Raw genomic sequence first — 10,450 nt, forward strand, 5'->3', positions numbered from 1 at the left:
CAGTGTTTTGATGGGAGACCAAAACAATATACTCCTCTTAAAACAGAAACATCGGACCGAAAATACTATTAACGCTAACAAATGCGAACTCAGCAAGGTACACATTTTGTTAGCTTGCTTTATGCAAAGCAAGAACATCATTCTAAAAGCTTATTCTACGCAAAAAGTAGGTTCTGGAGGTAATTTTGAGAGTGGAAATCAAGGTTACGCGGCAGACGGCAAATACAAACTCACGATTTAATTAAGTTAACACACCAGAAAGACGCTAACCTCATTTTGACAAGAAAATGCTTTACTATTGCCATAAAAACTATCCAGTTAAGCTCGCATATCATAAAACATGATGAATTCATAAAGGCCACCTTTTCCAGCGAACAATTTTTTGAAACAAATAACATATTTGCTATTAGAGGCAAAAACCCCTTCTATTTCATTACCTGCGTGAAGAGAAGAAACTCAATCGTGTCAAATATGCGCAATATTGCAACAAACTAAATTTCAGGATCAAACCGTTTCCATGAAGAACCTTTTCCTTGAATAATGAAGCACAAAGTACACGACAAGCTTTCTTTCAAATAATTCTTGGCTGTTACATTTCCAATTATTTTTTTACCTGAACACTGTGCAGAGTTGATCACAGATCCTTGTAAGGTGTTGGATTCGTTCAATCGTTCTCTCTCTTTGTTGAACCCATAAGTTACCAGAGAATTTTCCATTTGGTTTCAGTGTTCTATATAACAGCACCCTTGGTTAAATATTATTTTAGGAATACAGCTCACTTTGATTTCGGCCCTACGAGCGATAGATTGTTGTCGAAGTCCATGTGAAACGATCGATGATCTTAACAGATCGCTTAGGTCCCGATATCTTGCTAGTGTTAACAATGAAAAGACAAGTTTTGCATCGTGAGCGCGCGCATTTGAAAGTTCCGGGTTGCTCGTTAGTTTTGAGCACGCTTCTAGCTAAAAAGCTGCCTACGTTTTTGTCGCGTTTGAATGAAATAAGTGGAGGTTGCGAAAAGATTCTACCAGTCTCGGGATCATTTTGGAGTAATTTAAAATTATTAAGAATGATACTTTTGACTGCATGATTACGAGGATGGGAAGTGAGGGTGAATGGAATTCTGTCATTCTTATCTTTTTGTCACGTTTGTAGTGATGCCTGTCGATCAAATTGTTGGGCGCGATGATGGCCCGCTTTGACCACAGAGACAGGATAGCCACGTTTTTCGAAGAACTGGCACATCTCCTCTGATTTGCTGGAAAAATCGGAGTCATCACTACATAGACGTCGAAGTCTAAGAAATTGAGAATAAGGAATGGAGTTCTTGACATGTGATGGATGTGATGATGAATACAACAAATAACTGTGAGAATCTGTAGGTTTGTAGTGCACACTGGTACATAGCACGTTGCCACTAAAAGAAACTTTAATATCTAGGAAAGCCAATGAAGTTTCCGAAATTTCTCAGGTATATTAATTTGATTAAAGAGCCGGATGAAAAGAATTGACGGAGGTTATAAAATGATCGAGTTCTTCTCTGCTGGATGAAATCGCGCCGATACAATCGTCGATGTAGCGGCCGTAGAGTTCAGGTTTGGGGTCGTTGTAGTGATTAAAAAATTGGTGTTCAACATATCCTACAAAAAGATTGGCATAGCTAGGTCCTATTCTTGTGCCCATCGCTACACCATTAATTTGTTCGTAATAGTTGCCGGCGAATGAAAAACAATTAAGCGTTAAAACTAGTTCGGCAAGGCGGAGGAGCGTTTCCGAGCTTGGTTCTTTGACAGTGCGTTGAAAAAGTGTTTAAGTGCTTGAGGACCTTCGCTATTGGGAATGACTGTGTACAGAGATGTAATGTCCATGGTGAAAATAAGTTTGTCTTGGCCGGGGAAATTGAAATCGCAGAAAATTTTTAGTGCATGTGTAGTGTCTTTAATGCATGATGGCAGAGATTTGACGATAGGCGTCATAATCCTGTCTAAGTAGCTAGAAATGAGTTCGGTGGGGCAACTACAGGCAGAAACGATAGGGCGACCTGGGTTGTTAGGTTTGTGAATTTTAGGCAAGAAGTAAATGCACGAAGTTCTAAAGGTGTTGATGATGAGATTAGTGGCAGTGTCCGGTAGTTCTTGATTAACTATGAGATTCCGAATAGTGGCGTTATGCCAAAATCCAGAAAGATCTCACTTCCAAAAATCAAAAACTTGTCAAAGACACCATTCGGAATCTCATAGTTAATCAAGAATTACCGGACACTGCCACTAATCTCATCATCAACACCCCTAGAACTTCATGCATTTACTTCTTGCCTTAAATTCACAAACCTAACAACCCAGGTCGCCCTATCGTTTCTGCCTGTAGTTGCCCCAACGAACTCATTTCTAGCTACTTTGACAGGATTATGACGCCTATCGTCAAATCTTTGCCATCATACATTAAAGACAGTACACACGCACTAAAATGTTTCCGCGATTTCAATTTCTCCAGCCAAGACAAACTTATTTTCACCATGGACATTACATCTCTGTACACAGTCATTCCCAATAGCGAAGGTCTTCAAGCACTTAAACACTTTTTCGATCAACGCACTATCAAAGAACCAAGCTCGGAAACGCTTCTCCGCCTTGCCGAACTAGTTTTAACGCTTAATTGTTTTTTATTCGCCGCCAACTATTACAAACAAATTAATGGTGTAGCGATGGGCACAAGAATAGGACCTAGCTATGCCAATCTTTTTGTAGGATATGTTGAACACCAATTTTTTAATCACTACAACGACCCCAAACCTGAACTCTACGGCCGCTACATCGACGATTGTATCGGCGCGATTTCATCCAGCAGAGAAGAACTCGATCATTTTATAACCTCCGTCAATTCTTTTCATCCGGCTCTTACACCTGGGAAATTTCGGAAACTTCATTGGCTTTCCTAGATATCAAAGTTTCTTTTAGTGGCAACGTGCTATGTACCAGTGTGCACTACAAACCTACAGATTCTCACAGTTATTTGTTGTATTCATCATCACATCCATCACATGTCAAGAACTCCATTCCTTATTCTCAATTTCTTAGACTTCGACGTCTATGTAGTGATGACTCCGATTTTCCCAGCAAATCAGAGGAGATGTGCCAGTTCTTCGAAAAACGTGGCTATCCTGTCTCTGTGGTCAAAGCGGGCCATTATCGCGCCCTCGTAATCACGCAGTCAAAAGTATCATTCTTAATAATTTTAAATTACTCCAAAATGATCCCGAGACTGGTAGAATCTTTTCGCAACCTCCACTTATTTCATTCAAACGCGACAAAAACGTAGGCAGCTTTTTAGTTAGAAGCGTGCTCAAAACTAACGAGCAACCCGGCACTTTCAAATGCGCGCGCTCACGATGCAAAACTTGTCTTTTCCTTGTTAACACTAGCAAGATATCGGGACCTAAGCGATCTGTTAAGGTCATCGATCGTTTCACATGTACCTCCGAAAATGTCATTTATTGCATAACCTGTACGTTATGCAATAAATTATACATTCGCGAGACAGGTAAACAACTAGGTGACCGATTCCGCGAACACCTTCGCGATGTTGAGAAGAATGACAAAGATGCATCTAAGCCAGTCGCTCGTCTTTTTAATCTCCCTAACAACTCCAAAAAACACATGGCTATCTGCGGCCGCAAGAATCTAGAACAAAAATTCATCTTCCAAATGGGCACCCTTAATCCTCACGGTATTAACGAACGCTTTTCATTTAACTAATATATTCCTATTTTTCACGTTGCCATGTTACCACCAATAGCGTAGCTCCTACTCTACTATAAAAACTACACGTAAGCCATAATTCCACGATTCGCTCTGACGAAGGGCTAACGCTCGAAATGTCAGCTTTTATAATCTCTGTACGGTGGCCAATTTACATTATCAACTCCGTTGATAAAACCAAATTTTTGTATAGTTCTAACAAGGTAGGTACGTATTGTATTTATCATATAGGGGTTTGACTTAATCCAATATACAGATGTTTAAAGGGAGGGATATACATAGCCTTCCACAGCTATCCATGGCCCTCCACAGCTATACATCGCTTTACACAGCTATACATGGCCCTCCACTGCTATACATAGACCTTGACAGCTATACATGGCCCTCCAAGGCCCTCCAAGGCCATAGCCCTTGACAGCTATACATAGCCCTTGACAATTTTACATAGCCCTCCACAGCTATACATGGCCCTTGACAGCTATACATAAACTTTGACAGCTATACATGGCCCTCCACAGCTATGCATTGCCCTCCACAGCTATCCATAGCCCTCCACAGCTATACATAACCATCCACAGCTCTACATGGCCCTTGACAGCTATAAATAGCCCTTGACAGCTATACATACCCCTTGACAGCTATACATACCCCTTGACAGCTATCCATAGCTCTCCATAGCTATACATGGCCCTTGACAGCTATACATACCCCTTGACAGCTATAAATAGCCCTTGACAGCTATACATGGCTCTACACAGCTATAATTAGCCCTTGACAGCTATACATGGCCCTCCCCAGCTATACATAGCCCTTGACAGCTATACATGGCCCTTGAGAGCTATATAAGGCCCTTGACAGCTATACATGGCCCTCCACAGCTACACATACCCCTTGACAGTTATACAAGGCCCTTGACAGCTATACATAGCCCTTTACAGCTATACATGGCCCTCCACAGCTATAAATAGCCGTTGACAGCTATACATAGCCCTTGACAGCTATACATGACCCTCTACAGCTATACATAGCCCTTGAAATCTATAAATAGCCCTTCACAGCTATACATAGCCCTAAACAGCTTTACATGGCCCTCCACAGCAATACATGGCCTTCCACAGCTATACATAGCCCTTGACAGCTATACATAGCCCTACACAGCTATACATGGCCCCCACAGCTATACATGGCCCTTCACTGCTATACATAGCCCTTGACAGCTATACAAGGCCCTTTGCAGCAATACATACCCCTTAAAAGCTATACAAGGCCCTTGGCAGCTACACATAGCCCTTGACAGCTATACATACCCCTTGACAGCAATAAATAGCCCTTGACAGCTATACATGGCCCTTGACAGCTATACATAGCCTTTGACAGCTATACATGGCTCCTGGAAGCTATACATACCCCTTGACAGCTTTACATAGCCTTTGACAGCTATACATGGCCCTTGACATCTATAGATTCCCCTGGACAACTTTACATAGCCCATGACAGCTATACATAGCCCTCCACAGGTATGCATGGCCCTGCACAGCTATCTATAGCCTCCCACAGCTATACATAACCCTCCACAGCTATACATGGACCTTGACAGCTATACATACCCCTCGACAGCTTTACATAGCCTTTGACAGCTATACATAGCCCTCCACAGGTATGCATTGCCCTCCACAGCTATCCATAGCCCCCCACAGCTATACATAACCCTCCACAGCTATACATGGCCCTTGAGAGCTATACATAGCCCTTGACAGCTATACATGGCCCTTGACAGCTATACATAGCCTTTGACAGCTATACGTGGCCCTTGACAGCTTTACATACCCTTCGACAGCTTTACATAGCCCTTGACAGCTATCCATAGCCCTCCACAGGTGTGCATGGCCCTCCACAGCTATCCATAGCCCCCCGCTATACATAACCCTCCACAGCTATACATGGCCCTTGACATCTATACATAGCCCTTGACAGCTATACATGGCCCTCCACAGCTATACATAGCCCTTGACAGCTATACATACCGCTTGACAGCTATCCATAGCCCTCCACAGCTTTACATGGCCATTGACAGCTATACATACCCCTTGACAGCTATACATGGCCCTCCAAGGCTATACATACCCCTTGACAGCTATACATACCCGTTGACAGCTATCCATAGCCCTTGACAGCTATACATAGCCTTTGACAGCTATACCTAGTCCTTGACAGCTATAAATGGCCCTCCACAGCTATACATGGCCCTTGACAGCTATACATGGCCCTTGACAGCTATACATAGCCCTCCACAGCTATACATAGCCCTTGACAGCTATACATACCGCTTGACAGCTATCCATAGCCCTCCACAGCTTTACATGGCCATTGACAGCTATACATACCCCTTGACAGCTATACATGGCCCTCCAAGGCTATACATACCCCTTGACAGCTATACATACCCCTGGACAGCTATACATACCCGTTGACAGCTATCCATAGCCCTTGACAGCTATACATAGCCTTTGACAGCTATACCTAGTCCTTGACAGCTATACATGGCCCTCCACAGCTATACATCGCCCTTGACAGCTATACATGGCCCTTGACAGCTATACATGGCCCTCCACAGCTATACATAGCCCTTGACAGCTATCTAAAGCCTTCCACAGCCTTACATGGCCCTTGACAGCTATACATACCCATTGACAGCTTTACATAGCCCTTGACAGCTATACATGGCCCTCCACAGCTACATATAGCCCTTGACAGCTATACATACCCCTTGACAGCTATCCATAGCCTTCCACAGCTATACATGGCCCTTGACAGCTATACATACCCCTTGACAGTTATACATAGCCCTTGACAGCTATCCATAGCCCTCCACAGCTATACATAACCCTCCACAGCTATACATGGCCCTTGTCAGCTATACATAGCCCTTGACAGCTATACATGGCCCTCCACAGCTATACATAGCCCTTGACAGCTATACATACCCCTCCACAGCTATCCATAGCCCTCCACAGCTATACATGGCCCTTGACAGCTATACATACCCCTTGACAGCTATACATGGCTCTCCAAGGCTATACAAAGCCCTTGTCAGCTATATATACCCCTTGACAGCTATACATACCCCTTGACGGCTATCCATAGCCCTCCACAGCTATACATGGCCTTTGACAGCTATACATACCCCTTGACAGCTATGCATAGCCGTTGATAGCTATACATGGCCCTTGACAGCTGTACATAGCCCTTGACAGCTATACATGGTTCTTGACAGCTATACATGGTCCTTGACAGCTATAAATAGCCCTCCACAGCTGTACATAGCCCTTGACAGCTATACATAGCCCTCCACAGCTATACATAGCCCTTGACAGCTATACATGGCCCTTGACAGCTATACATGGCCCTACGCAGTTATACATAGCCCTCCAAAGCTATACATGGCTCTCCAGAGCTATACATAGCCCTCCACGAGTAGTCCTTCTTTCGCTTAGTCTCTCTAGTGAGACGCGAAAGAAACCCACAAGAAGGGAAAAAGGCCGCGCGAGATCCTCGGGGCGAAAAGCGTGCTTGTAACATTAAGGTAAAAAGCTGCTAACATTATGAATCTAAAAGTTTTTGATTTGTTTAATCATCATCATCACTCTGATGATCAAACAGATAGAGAACGTTTAGACAGATCATTTTAACAGCTTTTTACCATGAGCATACTATAGTACTGCTAGCATGATCTCCGTAGGATGATGTGCATGGTCATGTATCCCTGTGTAGGGTTATATATAGCAATGTATGCCTGTGTAGGGTTATGTATGGCCATGTATACCTGTGTAGGATTATGTATGGCTGTGTATACGTGTGTAAGGTTTTGTATGGCCATGTATACGTGTGTAGGGTTATGTATGGCTGTGTATACCTGTGTAGGGTTTTGTATGGCCATATGTACGTGTGTAGGGTTATGTATGGCTGTGTATAGCTGTGTAGGGTTTTGTATGGCCATGTAGATCTGTGTAGGGTTATGTATGGTCATGTAGACCTGTGCAGGCCATGTATAGAGAATCAGTAAATAACCCTATATAGGGCTTAGTCAAACCACTTTATGATAGTTACATTACGTATCTACATCTAAGAATATTTGTCATACATGAAGCCGCTACCGGTGAAAATTTGCTTCCTAAGCTGGCTTACTACAGTTTTCCTAAGAGAAAGATCGAGATTTTGAAATATGTGAAATTAAAGCAACACTATGTCTCTTCTAAAGTGTTAAGGCGCTGTTACACTGTGAAATATTTCGTGCAATTTGTCTCGCAATGTTTTCACAGTGTAACAGTGCGAGACAAGTTGAACGAAACATTTCACAGTGTAACAGCGCCTCTAGTCACTGCAATTGATGTAAAATGTAATTTTACCTAACAAATAAATGCTAATCAGGGGGAAATGCTAAATATAGTGACCGAGCTCCTGCATGGAGGGGGAACTACTAGCCGTACAACGCAACCTTAATAAAAATTTCAGGATTTCCTTAGCGAAAAAAAAAACAGGAAAAAAAAAGTTAAATCTGCCAGGCAGATTTTATGCAAGTGAAAAAACGTCGATTTTCGTTTATTATGATAATAACTGAAAAACTGTCCGATAGAACTTTTTAAAAAAAATGTTGACAGTTTCGTCTTCATATTGTTTACTAATTCCCAGAATTTTAACACTGGTAGTACGGCTAGGAGCCCCACCGAGGGGGGAAGGGGGGGACTCCCATATAAAAAGGGGAGGGATGCTCGTCGGAAATTTTAAATTAAACCCCTAAAGGAGACCAATTTGGGCGTGGCCCAGGCTTTTTTTGACCCCTAAATGAGACCATATTAAAACACAGAGAAACGAAAAATACCGTGAATTTTAATAATGGCTAAGACATCATCATCTAATACTTTCACCTACGTGAAGAAATGTAAAAGTGTAAATACACACTTTTATATTTCTTCGCGCGCAACCCTAAAGGAGACCTTCACGGCTACACATGATTGCGTTTTGCCCAGAACACCCTAAGTGAGACCAAAATCCCAAATTTACACCCCTAAGCGAGACGGCGAGCACCCCTCCCCTTTTTATATGGGAGTCCCCCCGGGCTAGGAGCTCGGTCACTCTATTTAGTATTTCTTCTGATTTGCATTCATTTGTGAGGTAAAATTAGATTTTACATCAATTGCAGTGATTAACACTTCAGAAGGGACATCGTGTTACTTTAATTTCACATATTTCAAAATCTTGATCTTCTTCTTAGGAAAACTGTAGTAAGCCACCTTAATATCGCAAATTTTCGCAGGTTGCGGCTTCATGTTTGACACATATTCTTAAACGTCTTACACCGCTGTCTGAAGGTGACTGAAGACGCCTAGCACGTTAATAATTTGTAGTTTGCTTTGAGTGATTTGTAATTTGCTGTCAGTGATTTAAATTTGCTGTGAGTGATCTTCTTGTGATCAAGCAAACAAATTTAACAAGTATTTTGTCTCCATTGCATCATTTGTTGACAATAATCAATCTTTTAATCCCGACCTATCACACATTAAGAACTTTGTGAATGTTGGGAAACCATCTACCACTGACCACTTCTCGATGTCAATTCGTTAGATAAATTGATTAAATCGCTCCCTACTAACGTTGCCACGGGTCCCAATGGAATAAGTGTGTCATTACTTAAGCTCATCTCTCCGGCTATTCTTGAAAGTCTTAGCAAAGTTCTAAATTGTAGCATTCAGTCTGGTAACTGCCCTTCTGCTCTTCAACTAGCACGTGTAACACCGGTTGACAAGTCTGGAGTAGCTTTTGATCCAAACAATTTTCGTCCGATCTCCGTTCTTCAATCAGTCTAAGCTACTTGAAAGACACATATGCACCCAGTTAATGCTGTATCTCCGTTCATATAATCTTATTGTCTCAACGCAATCTGGATTTCGACCTCATCACTCAACTGAGTCTATATTGATTAAAATGACCGATGACTGGCTTGCGGCAATGGATCAAGGCTTTTACACTGGTACGATTTTCTTAGATCTACGTACGGCTTTTGATGTAGTTAATCATGACTTCTTAATAGCCAAACTACAGACGTATGGTTGCTCTTCTTCAACACTACTTCGGTTCAGAAGCTATCTATCGGACCGCGGTCAATGCATAAATCTCGGAGGTGCTGTGTCTGATACCGAAGTATTGCGTTGAGGTGTTCCACAGGGCTCAATTTTAAGCCCTGTCTTTTTGTTAACGAATTACCCCTTTCTTAGAAAAATAGAAATGGCTTATTTGCGTTACTGTTCGTTACCGGTCGCCGGTAACGCAAATCCTTGGCAAAAGTGACCAAACGTTTGACAATTGGGAAATCAAAGCTATTTTTTGCTATCCCTAAAACTACCTTAGTTATCCCTTATCCCTATAATTATTTAGTCAGTTATCCCTTATCCCTAAAATTATTTTGCCCGTTATCCCTTATCCCTAAAATCCCTTACAGCGCCTCACCACTGCCATCGCGTACTCATCGATGGTTTCCTCAAGTGTTGGCACAAGCGGCCTACTTCCTTGGATTATGAGAAACCTTCCGAGTAACTCCCGTTCTTCGCGTATTTTGATGACTTTGTCCCCGACACGAACTTAAGTTTTCTTCATCCAGATTGAGAAGGTCCTCAGTTTCAGCTTTTTCATAGCGT

This window comes from Montipora foliosa, chromosome 9, assembly GCF_036669935.1.
Source record: "Montipora foliosa isolate CH-2021 chromosome 9, ASM3666993v2, whole genome shotgun sequence".
NCBI lineage: Eukaryota > Metazoa > Cnidaria > Anthozoa > Scleractinia > Acroporidae > Montipora > Montipora foliosa.